At 37.5% G+C, this 15,840-nt stretch overlaps 1 protein-coding gene across 5 annotated transcripts in view; it reads right to left on the bottom strand.

Moving 5' to 3' along the window:
- The window catches only part of Mrtf (Myocardin-related transcription factor), a 314,147-nt gene extending 299,437 nt beyond the window's left edge, over positions 1–14,710 (bottom strand). For 3 of the 5 annotated variants that reach the window (XM_076192254.1, XM_076192253.1, XM_076192258.1), the window contains exon 1: positions 14,485–14,709. The gene's annotated coding sequence lies outside the window, so the exon portion shown is untranslated. Of the gene's footprint in view, positions 1–14,484 lie in introns of all 5 variants that reach the window. The other 2 variants (XM_076192250.1, XM_076192249.1) reach the window with 1 other exon arrangement.
- Between the last annotated feature and the right edge of the window lie 1,130 nt (positions 14,711–15,840).

The raw sequence follows: 15,840 nt of genomic DNA, 5'->3' as shown, positions 1-15,840 counted from the left end.
AGACTAATGTCCTTAATACTATTTGAGGAACTTCCAATATTCTGGGCTTAATACAATGTCAAATTTGGTATACAAAATAATACTGCCCTGTTGTCAAGTACAAACTATACCTGGTAGTAGTTATTCTAATGCAGTCTAATTGCGAATTGCTCCAAAGCAAAGGTCATATTGCAATGTGCAATTTCCTTTTATGTTCATAAGTGTCTATATCTGCAACTATTTTCAAGTTATACCCCTTTACAACCATAATACCGAGTTTGGCCTTTCAACTGAAAGCCCACTGACTTCCTAGATGTTAATATTGTAAGAGTAAACCTCTCTATCTGCAACTGTTTTCAAATTATGGTTTAATAATTTGTGACCTTCATGTTTCCAGGAGGTGCTAAGATGGGAGGGAGGGTGGAGGGGAGTGGAGTGTATTTAGGGATGGAATGGGTGGGAATGATTTTATGCCTTTTTCTTTTTGGCTACCTCCCTTGTTAGGGTGAAAAAGCCTTGGTATATGTATGCATGTATGTTTCAAAGTTACTCATGATTAAACTGGACATTTTTTATTATTGCAATAAACAGTCACAGACTATAACTTTCAAATAGGATCAAGACTAGTCTTGGTTTGCAGTACTGTTGAAGCTCAGATAACAAAAGGCCCATTTAATGAACAAATCTGTTAATGAACAAGTTAAAAAAAAAAAAAAAAATGTTAATGAGCAATACTCTTGGTATGAACATATACATATGCCTGAACATACATGCCCACCAGCTCAGCAGTGCTTTCACACATTTGCTGTAGTTATTTTGGTTAGTGGATGTTTCGGTTTAAGAATGTGAGTCATGAAATGGATTAGTTCCTTATGCAAGGTTCCACTTTTGAAAATTCTTTTAACATTTTTTTCCAGAACTTAGTAAAAAATCAAATTTAACATAGTAATATTTTTCTTTATCCAGTCACTCCTAAAATTGAATAGCATCACACAAGGACCAATACCCACATTTCTTGAAAGATTCATTTCTATTACCCAAGCCTTTTGCTGTAATGTTGCTAACAAAGAACATGCCCACAGTATATGCTCCCAACTAAGGATGATAAGGATCATGATAATTGGTAACACAATCTTTTGATTTCAATAGTCCAGCTATTTTCAATGTCATATTTGTTAGTGATGCTCTTAGATAACTATAACCATTTGCCAAAATGGGAGGAGCCCACAGTATTACACCAAGGATTACATAAATATTGTGCATGAAGAAAATCATATTAGTGTACATACACAGTAATCCCTCATTATAAATAGGGGTTCAGTACCAAAGATATCTGTTGATACCCAAAACTGTCAAACCAATTTTTGCTTGATAAATATTGGCTGGTTTCAATGCGATATGTATTATGTTGTTTTATATTCTATTGTTATATGCAACTAATTTCACCATGCTTATGGGAAACATATCTGTTAAACTTGTTGAAAAATAACTACTACATATACAATATTATCATTTGTTAACTAAATGAGATAAAAATCTTGAATTCCGTCCAGTGATGTACCATGCCACAATGGAGTCTGGGTCGGGAGTCATATGTCCACCCATTATAATTTTTTGATTACTTAAAGGATAAATACATCACAATTTTCAAACTCAAATTTTCCTAATTGGCTTTTAGATTATATCTAAATAAATTAAATTTGTTCTGCCACTGTGCTGGAGTTACTTTAGGTTTTTATCAGCATTTTTATTTCATCTAAACAAGTCCTCTAATACAAAAGTTGGGAATAGTGGTCAACTTGTTGATGATGTATCACCATGTATCTAAAAATGAAGCTGCCATTTACAGTGCACAGGACATACAGAACTGCGGTGTGAATCTTAAGCTATGTTTCTATTTTTCTTGATTGTCCTCCATTTCAACCATGTAACAGTCAAGAAAAGAGGTAAGGAACCCAATGTGCAGCTTGAAATTTTAGCAAATCAAAACTAAAGGAGATTATTTGTATATTTTAATTCCAAAAGCCAGGGAGCCAAGTTATGGTACTCTGTCATTTCTTGCACCCATCCATTTACAAGCCAATGACCAAGAGGCAGACAAAAAGACATATTGGAGTTTAGTTGTGCATTCTTGTCTAAATCCAGACCTGATGCCTAAAAGTTCAAGACATGGGACAATCTTTACCACCCCCAAGAGCCAAGTTATAACTGGCATGTACTACTCCAAACCATATAATTACAGACACCTGAAATTAGAAATCTATTTGCCAACAGGATCAGAAAAAAGGTAAGTGATTTTCATTTGTACATTTGGTGAAATTAATTTCCCCAGAAAAAACTATCTGAAAGACATGAACTTCAGTGTGTCATGACATGATGCATGAATGATATGATAATGATATCCCATGGAGGTATAGGTCTAGGCCTACCTCCTTGGGTAAATGTTTTTCTGCATGTACTCCTAGACCTATGTTTCATATAGCCTGATGTGAATTCTTATGGCCAGTGCACTTCATATTGACAACTGACAAGGCACTGAAAGCTGCTGAAGAGCCCAATATCTTGGGGCAAGAGGTTGATCCTGAGCCTGTTACTGCACCCCATGAGCCATTGCCAGTTTCCAACAACCGTGAAGATGCTGCAGTGCAGACTGACAAAACATCAATTAGTTAGGGCGTAAGTTCGTCCTCTTGTACAATCAGTTTACCCCTGTGTTTGTTGTAGTGAACTTGACAATTAATCTGAAGGAAAGAGAATGATACATCTACATATATTTTTCAGTTAACCATTTTTACTTTAAGATGAACGCCAGTTTTATCTACATTACTTTAAAGTGTTCAAAATAACTCTGTACAATGCTCATGCAAAACAGAATTAGAATGATATGAGCAAGGCTGGCACTGATAATGGAGAGGATTGGGTTCAAAGTGAGGTTAGGCAAGTGCAATTTCAAAATTATTAGCAATTGTCTTAGTGCACAATGTTTTGCAATCAATTATCCCCGCTTCCCAGTTATGACAGTATTATTTTCATTTGTGTCTTCTCAGGAACACAAATGACAACCCAGTGTCAGAGAAGAGGAACGTCATCTTCCACTCATGTTTGATGCTGTTATTTGCCGCTTGCTCTATGTGCAGCTCAGAATCCAACAGACTAATTAAGAAGGGCACATTCATCACTGTAAACCAAATGTATGTCCACAAAGAATGTGGATTTGCAAGGTAATATTATGCATTATGCATATATTATGATTTTGTGATACATGACCCGTCATCCAGAAGGTCCCAAGATAAGAGGGAGGGAGGAGGGTGGAGGGGAGTGGAATATATAGGAAATGGAATGGATGGGAGTGGTTTCTATGCCTTTTTCTTTTTGGCTACCCTCTGTGTAAGGGGGGTAGTCTTTGGTATATGTATGTAATATATCATCAACAGAAGATAGCCCTAGCAATAAGTTTTTGCTGACAATGGATGTTAAGGCAGAGTAGGGTATCTTCAATTAAAGAGGGGACAATAAATACATAAATAAAATAAATAAGTAAATAAATAATAATGATAAAAAAGTTTCTAGATGTGATATCCTATACATATATATAAAGTAGATATGTAGTGTGCTTATCATTTAAATAACGTCACCCACCTATCCATACTGTATCAATATTGGTTACATATCAAACAAAACAGTAGAGGCTAAGAGGTTAAGCACAGGTCTCACATCGAAAGTGTATTTGAAAAACTGACAATATTGAAGTGAGTAGCAGCCGACAGTACATGGTGACAAAGGTTGAATGCAAAGTGGAGTGAACAGTGAAGGAACATAAATTTGAGTAAAAGTAGAGTTTAAATGAATGAAGGTCAAGCACAAAGTGAACTACTTTGCCTGGCACCCTCCAAGATACCCTCCGTCATCATCATTCCCTAAAATGGCTGAGCAGTCCCATCTCCCTGAGGAATGTCACGGCTGGATTGGCATTTTCCCACAAATCCTTTATGGCATGTATAGTGTTGTTGATGCCCATGACTATGTACAATGCAGTCTTCCATAATGTGTTGTATGGGGTGAAGTGTTGCATCCTGGACAAAACAACTACAATAAACATAATGCATTTATTAATATATGACATTAATGAGTACCATGAACATGCTGCTCTACAAGGCTATTGTTTCTGCTTGTCTTTGCTTGAGAAGAAGTCAAGTAAAATAATCTCATGTGAGAATGAATGTTCCTATAACAAACTTATATACATAGACCAAGGGTTTTTTTCCTTATAAAGGAGGTAGCCAAAGGCATATTTCCAATTCCACCCACTTCACCCACACTCATTCCACTCCCATCCACTTCACCCACATCCATTCCATTCCCACCCACCACCCCTCCCTCGCTCTAATCTTTGCTCCTCCTGGATGACAAGTCTATTAAGTCTATAATAAACTTGCCACTAATAAGCCTGGATAAAGGAATGAATAGGAGAAATAGATCAATCATTTGTGCTACAGTTCTCAGTGTACCAGCTGCACCTTAAAAATTAAAATATTTTAATATTTTGTAGAGATATCTATAAAATGTTACCACAAATGCAGGTTACATGACCTCACCATGCTGCCTCCTAGTAACATGCCACCCAGGGCATTCTCCCTTGCCATCCCCCCCCCAATTACGCCACTGATTCCGTCCACTTGTTATGATGCTTTAGACATATTTACAGTCTCCATTTTTTTTGTAATAACTTGCAGTCTCCCTCATTTTCCATTTTCATGACCTTGACAGAGTCAGCAAACATATCAGTGTAGCTTGTCACACCATCTATCATGTCATATATGGTATACAGTAATCCCTCCCATATCTGGTTTGGCATAATTCGGAACTCGCCACTATCCGGATGCCCTGTAACTACCGGAGTTCTCTCCAGTATCCCAATGGTGACCGGGATCTGGCGAACAATTCTGGAGTGATTCAAACAGCCCGCACGTCCCACCCCCTTCCTCTCCCATGCCCCATCCCAGGTGAAGTGGCCACAGAAGAGGATGTGCAAGACTGGCTAGAGTGTGATGAAGGAGACCCTGGGATGCACTTGCAAACCGAAGAAGAAATTGCTGAAGAGGTGATGCACCCGGATGAGCCTCACTCTGATAATGATGATGATGATGATAATGAGGTTGTTGTTGAGGCAAGGCCTAAGTTTTCTGAGGCCAGGGCAAGCCTTGAAGTGTTCCTGGATTTTATTGAACATCCTGATGCTCACGAAGAAATGCGCAGCTACACCTCATCATTACGGATGATTCTAGAAATGCTGATCAGAAAACACAGCAAGTGGCTGATGAGGCAGACCAAGCTGGACACCTTCTTCAGGGTAACAACATCATCATCTCATGAGGACGCACCACGCCCAGGGCCATTGACTTGTCATCACCACCGCCACCAAAATCAACTCGTGAGGAACCACACCCAGGGCCATCGACTCGTCACGAGTTGTCATCACCACCACCACTGCCCACACCATGATGTAATCATGTAGTACTGTACAGTATGTACCGTGTTTTTTTTTTTATATACACATTAATAAACACGTGTATTTATACATTTATTTACAATAAAATAACAGTGTATTGGGCACAATAACATCTTTTTTTGTATTTCAACCCTCATTTTCTTTGATATTAATGGCTTAAAAAAAGGAAAACTCCATGTATCCGTCACGGCCATGGCTCAATTGATCCAGATACGGGAGGGATTACTGTATTTCAGTGGATAAGGCAACTTTTAGATATGATGACCCCCAGATTTCAGTCTGACTTTCATGTTTTAGCTGATGTCAGTGGTATCAGATGACCCAAAACTATCAGGCCATCTGTGGTGAAGTTTAGGTCAGTGAACATCAGACAACTGAGATGGTGATATACCAGTACAAAGAATTAAATAACTTGAATACATTACCAGTAATGTACCTTAATTTATTACCTCCAAATTGTTTGAATTGCCAGTAAGTTATCAGTGAGGCATATAATAAGGTAAATACCATATGTAGACTATTATCTGTCGAGGTAGCAGGTTGTTGAACACTTTTATTTTGAAGATAATTTTAAAGTCACTATCTACTGTACAGGATGACTTCTCCCTTTCTTTATGGCTAAGTGTTGTCTTATCTGCTGAAATATACGGTATGTGGATCAAGAACATTACAGGTACTGATACTGACCCCTGTGGAACTCGGTTAGCCAATAACCACCATCCTGACATAATATACTTTCATACTCTTCCTATGCAATGGTCTTTAAGGAAATCCACCCAATGATCTTAATTACCTCCAATATACTAAAATTTCTATAACAGCAAATCAGGGCTTGTTTTTTAAAGTACGCATTTTCATGCCCATGCCATAACATGCCTAAATTCAAAATGAGGAGCGCTATTATATGTGTACCTACGAAAAATCAAAGTTCAAATTTCACGCACCTCAATGACAATGTTTACCACAAAATGAAGCCGAGGATCGCATAAAAAGGCAAAATAATTTAATATCTCCCACTTATTATTAAGGAGATGGGTAAGTCTCCTGTAATATTCACATGTTAAAGAAAAAACATTTGTTTAACGTGTTTTAATTCAATTCCAACAGTATGAAAAAAATGTCTCACCTGGCAGTTATGGAGAAAATTTAGGTGAGTACTTTTTTGCTTGCCTGCATTTTTTTTATCCCAAGGACTGGTCAATGATGAAGTATCATGTCAAAGATTTTCTCTAGATATAAGTACACACAATCCACCCAACCCTCCCTCTCTTACATCACTTTAACCACTCTTGAGTAAGAGTTTAACCACTTCACTCCAGGGCACATCACACGTCTGGCAGCATTAACTGCCCGACGTGCAATGTTGCCTCATAATAATCGCATTATAAAAAATAAAGTCAGTGCTCAATCGTTCGTTCTCTTTCACCCGTGAATTTTGATAACCATATAAAATATGATGAAGCCAGTTTAGAGAGAATGGAGGTTACGTAGGTACGACTACAATAAATATAATCAAGACGCCGACATCGGTATCATCGCGTACCCACTTGCTCCTCATGACGCCTACGTAGGCGTCACCGTATGAAAGTGGTTAACTGGTTCAATAAAAATATAACTCACTTATTTAATTTCTAAAGCAAAATTGACTGTATGCCAGGCAGATAAACTTTTCATGGTATCTAGCCCACCTATCTATGGGCATCTCAAAGGTGGGAGGCAGTTCTTCCCCCCACCCCCTTAGAAACCCAGGATAGGTGAAAAAGGAGATGGTAGATAGGGCTGATGAAAGAGTAATAGGATGGTCTGGAGACTCTGGACACATTGAAAGAATGAGTGAAGAAAGATTAGTAAAAGGGGTGTGGAAGGCAGAGGTGGGGGGAGTGAACACGAATGGGTGACCGAGGATGAGATGGATGGATGAAGTGAAAGGGGCATTGACAGGAGGGGGATGTCTGTTGATCAGGGAAGAGCAAAGGTGGGAGATTGGGGTGAGTGGAGAATGGCTGCGCATAGATAATACTGTGATGTGAGGATGGGAGTGGGGGGTTAGAGAGTGGTTTGTGTGAATGTTATTTTGACACAGCCGAAAGGGATTTCTCCCATCTGCTATTTTTCTGCATGAAATGGGGGAGAGGGGAGGTTGCCAATTAAGTGAAGTGGCCTTGCTGTGGATGTGCTGTGTCTTGCTGTTTGGCTTCTGACCCACAGCAGTGGGTGGGATACCAGGTTGACCTGTCATCCATGAGGAGCTAAGATGAGAGGGAGGAAAGGCTGGTGGATGGTAATACAATGGATGTAATGGGTGGGAGAGGATGTATGCCTTTTGACTATAGTTACCTCTCCGATAAAGGGAAAAAAAAAAAAAAAATCCTTGGTATATTGATTAATAGAAGAAAAAGAAAGAAAGAAAGAAAAATTCATACTGTAGTTATCTTATGTTAGATAACTGTTGATTTTGCTAACTCATCACCAATTAGATGGCATATACCAGGGAGTGCATTACTTCACTCATATGCCAGCATCAATCCCTACAGTCTCTCTGAGCATATTCAAGTTTAGAGTTTTTGTATGCACGGATGTGTAGCAACCATCCTGCACTCAGGCAGTGACAAAAACTTAGCCCGTTTTCCACTGGATCACTTTACAATGTTTTTCTATTGTTTATAACAAGTTCAATTAGACATGATGTAATGTTTTAGCTTAAGAATCTTATCACCATACACTTACAGTATTAAAACATTTTCATGCTTTACACTACATACACCTTAATTTTTTCATATTCTAGTTACTTTATGTTAGACATATGTAGATTACATTAATTCAGGTTTAGAAAAATGGTTGCAAGTGTTCTGCACTAAGGCAGTGATGAAAATTTAGATTATTTTTCAATGGATCACTTCACTGCTTTTTCTGGTGTTTGTAGCAATCTTCACATCTAATTAGACATGATGTGATGTTTTTCGAGTAAGAATATCATCACCATACACTTAGATACACAATGTTCCTATGGTATCAAAACATTTTCATGCTTTACACTACATACATTGTACAGTAAGTCCCCGTTATACAGTACATATGCGTTCCTGAAAACCTTACCGCAATTTTAAATTACCATATACCGAACCCATTATAACATTTAACGATAGGATATGGCAGACGTACTTTCTCCCTGCTCTTTCCTCTTCAAAACACGAGCGGATACGAATCTGTGAATTTTTCTTACCGTAAATAGAATCGAGGGTAGTAATTACCAAATACCGTAACTGTGAATTTACCGGATAAAGAATTACTGTATAAGGACTCACTGTAACAGTTTTTTCATACTGTTGCTATTTTACGTCCACAAAGTCCACGGTAAGGGGCACCATCCTAGCCTCCCAATACGGAGGAGTTTATGACGTTAAACCAAATCAATCAGTTACTTTATGTTGGATAAATGTAGATTAAGTTGTCTAACCGTACACACTGGAGAACAAAATTGAAAGGTGACTGAGTTGCCACGAGAGTAGCAAACTTTTGGAATGCACTCCAAGAGTGTAGTGACTGTGCCCTCTTTAGCCTCTTGTAAAACTCACTATGACAGACACGTAAGACTGATCCAATAACTGGCTAACAAGTCCTAGAGGTGGGGATCACGACAAGAAGCTTTGCTTATTTCCTCACTGTTTCTTGATTAGGTAAGCTAGAAAATGCTGTAAATGACATAAGCACTACTCACCTGCTCCACACTAATCAAGAGTTGTACTGCTGTTATTAACTTTTCCTGTTTTGTTATTTGTGTACATGTATTGTATTTATGTTTTGTATTTACTGAAACAGTGAATGTTGTGTTGTTATATTTTTTTCATCCAACTCACATCAAACTGGTGCAAAAATGGTATCAAGGCTTCTGTGGAGGGAGAAGTAATTATTTGCAATTTATGAACATTTATGATGGTTTACATTACCTAACCCTTGTGAGTAGCAAGCGTGTTCATTCACCTCACATCCTTTTTACTCATCTGAACAATTGTATCTCCTTTTTCTATGACAAAATTAAATACTAAATTTTTGTCCATTGCATATAGAAACACATTAGGAATGGCAGACTTCTGTCAGGCCCTTCAGAGCTCTGGCATCTATAACACTGGCACTGCACCCCTAAGAACAACTGAAACTAATTGTCACAACACCATTGTACATGAGAGTGGAAAGGACAAAATTCAAGCTTATAAAACTACAGACATTAACATAACACATCAAGATATTTGAAATTACTGCAAAAACAAAATTGTTGTCCAAATGGAGGAGAATAACCACCTACATGAGTCAACATGGCTTTAGAAATAAGATCAATGTTTTTCAAAACTTTTACTACACCATGACTGGCTGCTCCATAAGCTACCCAACAACACCAATGTTGTGCCATATTTCTATATTTTACTAAAGTCTCCGACAAAGTTAACTATGGCATAAAACCAAAACAAAGGTATTAAGAGGTAAACTAGGGATGTAGCAACACAGTTTCCTCACAAAGAACTCCAATAGTCACTATCAATGAATACAAATCTGAAAATTCACAGGGAATGTCACTTAATAAAACAAGCTTGAGGTTTTGTGTTATGGCACCCAACTAGAATTATAAGTAAACAACCCAGCTACACACTGAACAAGGTCAGGAAATCACTAAAATACCATGAGGTGTCCTCTGGAGTCCATCTTAACTATGATGTCATATTCAAACAACCAATCCAGTGTCACAGGTCTCTACTGCAAGACTTGCAGCTCCCAAGTAACTGGCAAAAGCCTCGTTCAGCCCACATGTCACCCAAGGGAGATGTGTTGTGTTACTCTCTGGACAGAGTGAAACCAGGGTAGTATAAGATGAGGTGTTCAGTATCTTCTGTGTGTTGATTGCATCCGGGTCAATTTGAATCTATGATCAGGCCAATCTTGTATTGGTATAGTTTCAATGTTGTGTAGTGGTCTGACTGCCGTCATGCTTACGTGATTCTTGTTTGTTGAGGGAGCAATTTCTCAGTAGGACTAATGTCAAGGGAAGTTTGGTGGGTCACTCATTAAAAGTTTGCTTTGTGAGCTGGGTGTGTATGTGTTTTTGTATTGATGTGTTCCAAGGTAATGGAGGGAGGTCATTGCAGATGTTTGTGTATATGGTGATTTTTTTGTTGCATCAAGTTGGTTGTGTTTTGGTCATGTGATCAAAAGGATGGGTGGGATTGAGGGCTCTTGCATACATTTGCAAGCATATAATTTTCATGTGTTGTTCTACAATGAGAATTTTAGTTTCCAAGAGTAGACTGTCTACTGGGTTGGTTTTGGTGCATGATGTTGCCTAATTCATTATTTCTAATGCTTTATTTTGTATCATCTGTTGTATGCTTTCATTTGTTTTCCTTATTACTGGGAACCATGCTGAGTGGAGGCATAGTTATGTAAAGTTATTATGAACTGTCTGTCGACAGTGATCTAGGTTCCTTTATGATGGTCAAATCCTGTGTTTACTATTGATCATAAAATGTTAGATTTCTTATTTGCTTTCCTTGATGTGTAAACTGAAGGACTTGTGCATAACAAAAGTGAGGCTTATGATCTTAGAGTTTCAGTTCAGTGGCATAAGCTGGTTCTTAAATATGACAGTAAGATGTATTTTCAATTCATGATTGTCTGGAATAAGCAATGTCACCAATGATTTTTGAGGTGAAGATGTTATCCTGTTTTGTCTCAGCCACAGTTCAAGTTTGTCAAGGTATTTTTGCGAGTTCTTGGCAGCTGCTTTATAGATGCTGTGCTAGGTTATGATGGTTAGGTATGTATAACTGCTTTCATATTCTGTTCTGGTTGTAGGTTATGGTGGTTGTTTGTAAGTAGGTTGAACAATGCTGGCGATACTTTATAGTACCTTGGGATACTGGGAAACTCCAGTGTACAATCTTCTGATCCCCACTTTGTTGTTCTGAGACAATGCAGTCTTTCCCAGCTTGGAGGTTGGTCAGACTTTTTTTTTTGGTGGATGTCTGATGCTATGATATTTTTCGACAGGATGCATTTATGGACTAATAGCTTAGTTTATGTTTATAGTCACCATTACCATTCTATCTAGAATCACTTTCTTGTTGAAATCCTCTTGCACATGTGCAACTGAATAGCCTTACTTGAAACCATGCTTATTTCAGGTGGTAATGTAATTCTAATTCTTTCTTAGATCACTCTTTCCAGTACTCTGGATATGGTGGAAAGGAGGGAGACAGTTCTATGATGCTAAGTCCACTGATGGCTTGTTTGGTTTTAGGATGGGTATTTTGTGCTCCTCTTCTTTGTGGCTTCTACTGCTTCATCAGTGAGGATGGGTTCCTTTTCAAGTTTATATACATACATATGTATACATATTACATTCTTATTTTTTCTTTAATGGATTCTGAGTGTTTTTCATTTTTTTTTTCTTATTTATTTTGTGATGCCTTTATTATACTTTATTTTGGATTTCTATTTTTTTTTTATAAAGGATACTATCTAGAGTAGAGGCAGGGAGTATTTTTTCTTAAGCCTCTTGCCTTTATTATATCTTATTTTAGATTTCTCTTTTTTATATAAAGGATACTATCAAGAGTACAGACAGGGTGGTATTTTTTCTAAATCCTCTAGGGATGTACTTCTTGCAAGCTTTCAATTTGTAGTTTATAAGCCTTTCAGTTGCTTTTCTATAAATGGGTTCTGAATTATGGAGAAAATTTCTAGGTTATTTTCATCTTTTATTGTGTAGTAAGTCAATTTTGTTTTTTTGTATTTTTTTCCAGGATGGACTGATTTTCCAAGTTCTAGAATCATTTTTATGAGGAAGTGATCTAGTGGGAGATCATGAACAGCATGTTTGTGGCTGGTGTGAGTGAGCACACTGGTACATCTGAGGAAGTAACTTTTTGGTCATGTTGGGAGGCTGTCTTGTTGGATGGATCCTACAAATAAACTCAAGGGACAAAAAATAAATAAATAAATAAATTATGCCAACCCTCTACAGTGCCATAGTCCAACTGATCTTAAGACTACTGCAGCTAGTTCTGTCACCACACAAACAAAGTGACCAACAAAGGACTGAATAAGTAGATCCTTCAAATAGAACATTTAAGGCATAAGGGATCTCAGCTCCTGGCTGCATCTAAAGAACTTTGGATTGTACTCTAGAGGAGGAAAAGATACTGAACAAATATTTTGAGAATCCTTGTAACTTTATTCCTAATCCCACCACATACAAACTAGTCTTAGCATCAGACATGGTTCCCTCCCAACCCCCTGGGTCAAATCCACGTTAGCAAACAATCTAAATGCATGTAGGACCCAGAATCTTAATCAGTCACTAAGGAAGAGTGGGATACAAAAGATTATCCAGTTAATAAATTCAAAAGAGCAGAGGGCAAATCATTTATGGACATAACCAGATGAGCCTCCAGTGCAATGTTCTACAACCTATTGATGGGCTGCCTTGTATGCAAGGGTGGATGCAGCAGACAACAATTGATTGGTACTGGCCTCAAAACTTCATTAAGTAAATCCTTCATCTTATGTAGAGACCACATCACTGCTGTATATTTCAATATAGGGGAGATAAGGTAAGTTACATTTATTTTTATCACTTTGTGCGTGTTTATTTTTTTTTATTCAGCTAGTGTTTTCTCCACAGTTTAGCTGTGTGTGTGCATGCGTATTTACCTAGTTGCATTTTACGGGAAAGGGAGCTATGCTCGTGGTGTCCCATCTTCATATCTCGTTTTATCTAGACTGTTTGTGTGTCTGTGCGTGTCACCATGGTCTTGCATCATGTGTTGAACTTATGATCAACAGCTATTACCCTCCCAGATGAGAGCTCGGAGCTTCTACATGACCAATCTATGGGTAATGCTGTGACCTTACACATACACCCTCCAACTCCCTACCAAGGAGAGTTGAAGTAATGGCTTGCAGCAGTGAGCAGAATTTGAACTCGAGACTGCTGAGGTAGTGAATGCGAAAGCTACCACAGCGCCACTGTGCCATAAGTATTTAGCCAATTGTAGTATTAAACAGGAAAGGAGCAACATTCATTGGGTCCCATTTCCCACTATCCAAATTATCATAACTAGCCTCAAATTCATATGTGCATATGTGTCTGTGTCTGTGTGTGTGTGCGCATGGAAACATCTTCACTGGAATCATAATAACCAATGACAAATTCTATACACTCCTAACTTGTTATCTATATCAAATCACTTATTACTAAATATGACTGACACATCTTTGATATTAATTCTTGTCCTGTGATAATCTACAATTCAAACAACAATGACAATGGTGTCTAGTGTTAAATACCCTTACTCATTACAAACCTCCCATTAACACATCACTTGCAACAATGAATAACAGTACAAGTAATATCTGGCCGTGCGATAACGGTCTGCAATGCATTGAGCCAATGACAAGCAACCACCAAACGACGATAGCCACTTAAAAAAATACGCAGCTGTTATAATCGATATGTAGAAATGTCTATTTCACTTAAGTTATACTATCATACGTTTCTGAAGTGTGTAAATTAAACTGCCAAATACAATTTAAGTGCAAAACTGAAATACGCAGTCATGAAATGTTTCACTTCCCGTCCCTGCACATGAAACGAAAAAATGGGAGTGTCCCCGACTACTTTCGAAATCCAAAAGTAGTGAAAATTAAATCAATATATATCTCAAATATTTCCCAAGTTCATCATCGATAGTAAACACCTGTTACCTTGCATTCACCTTAATTATACCAGCAATATTACAGCTACTTGCAACTGTTGTGTACGACTTACAAACATTTCCATGGATCACGGAAGTTTTTACAAAGAAAACAACGCTACGCAGAGTACTATTACAAATATACATATATTTCAAAGGCAACAGAGCACAATAGCATCCTGTCATAATAAATATATTAACAATAACATGTATAAACTGGATACAACATTAGTTACACTTCCTACTCACCTGGTTACACACAGATGTCACCCATACACTTAACTACACTTTTCACAAGTCACTATAAGTTTGTAGTCACTTTATACTGCGTAACAACAATCATTCACGTTTTATATCATGCGCAAAATCAGGGATATTTGTATAGGTTATTTCCTTTAGCGAATATACCAAGAAATTGACACATCGAACATGTAAACACGACTTCCCACAGTGGGCGGCCATCTCAGTACAAAGGTTCCAGTAATATTTCGAAAATTTTGCGGCTGACAAAATTTCCCTGGTTTTCCGTTACTACTCATTATAGGATAGGTATTGACTCCCATTACTCATTTAAGTCACATGTAACGAATACTAGTAAGTGTGTTCCAAAACTGGGAATTTCTTATATTAATATATAAATGAATATGAGGACATTACCCATTCTCTGTGATGTCAAGTGTAAACAAAAGCCTGTGGCGCCACTAATGGAGGCGTGGCTACACGGACGATGTAATGACAGGGAATGAAATACTAACAAAAGAATTTTGTTTGAAACCATACGAAAAATAAATATTGTATATAGTTGAATATATAGTGGGTTACACGCGTCTTTTCTTAAAGAAGAGCAAAGTCTGATTTCGTCATTCAAATTGATTACACAATGACATAAGTTATCCACTGCAGCATAACAGAATTTCAGTTGCCTATAGGCTATACACGATAAAACGCTCGTGAATGGAGCCAGCTCACCTGAACATTGCCAGTTTAATTGAAATATGATTATACTTAAGTATGAATGTCAATTGAAGTTGTTGCTAACTTCTTATAAGATTTGTATTAACGTTAAATGATTTATATTCGATGTATTGTTTTTCTGGCTAGGTGGGTCTGTTGCGTATGAGTGACCACTTACATATACTGGTTCTGTAGGACTCACTCCAGGTCATTATTGAATTGAACTGAATTTATGGTATTGGTGGTTAGTATAAGTTTACATTTAAATGATTTCTTTTTTGTGTTGCGTTTATACACAACTTTTCGGTTACTTCAGCAGTAATGAAGCCTTTTCTCACAAATCACTATCAGCATTTTGTCATTCGGGAAGTCCATTCCAATAGCTTATGTCCTTTTTACAGATTAAGTACTTACTCCTATTGATTCTTGCTTTTCCTTACCATAATTTTAATATAGCCCCTCGTTACTTTCTATTTACGAAATCGAAACATGCCATCACATGATTGAACATCATACACACCACATATAATTCTAAATGTTACTCTCATATCTCCATGTGCTCTGCGATAAGCTTATGTTAGCAAATTCAATCTTTTTAATCTATTCTTGTAACTCGATCCTACTTGGAATTCACTTCCTCAACGTTGCTAA

The sequence above is a fragment of the Oratosquilla oratoria genome, chromosome 11 (assembly GCF_046742065.1).
Source record: "Oratosquilla oratoria isolate Oo_2021 chromosome 11, ASM4674206v1, whole genome shotgun sequence".
In the NCBI taxonomy this organism is placed as follows: Eukaryota; Metazoa; Arthropoda; class Malacostraca; order Stomatopoda; family Squillidae; genus Oratosquilla; species Oratosquilla oratoria.
Note: the sequence above shows the minus strand (reverse complement) of the source record. Positions and strands in the feature narration are given on the sequence as shown.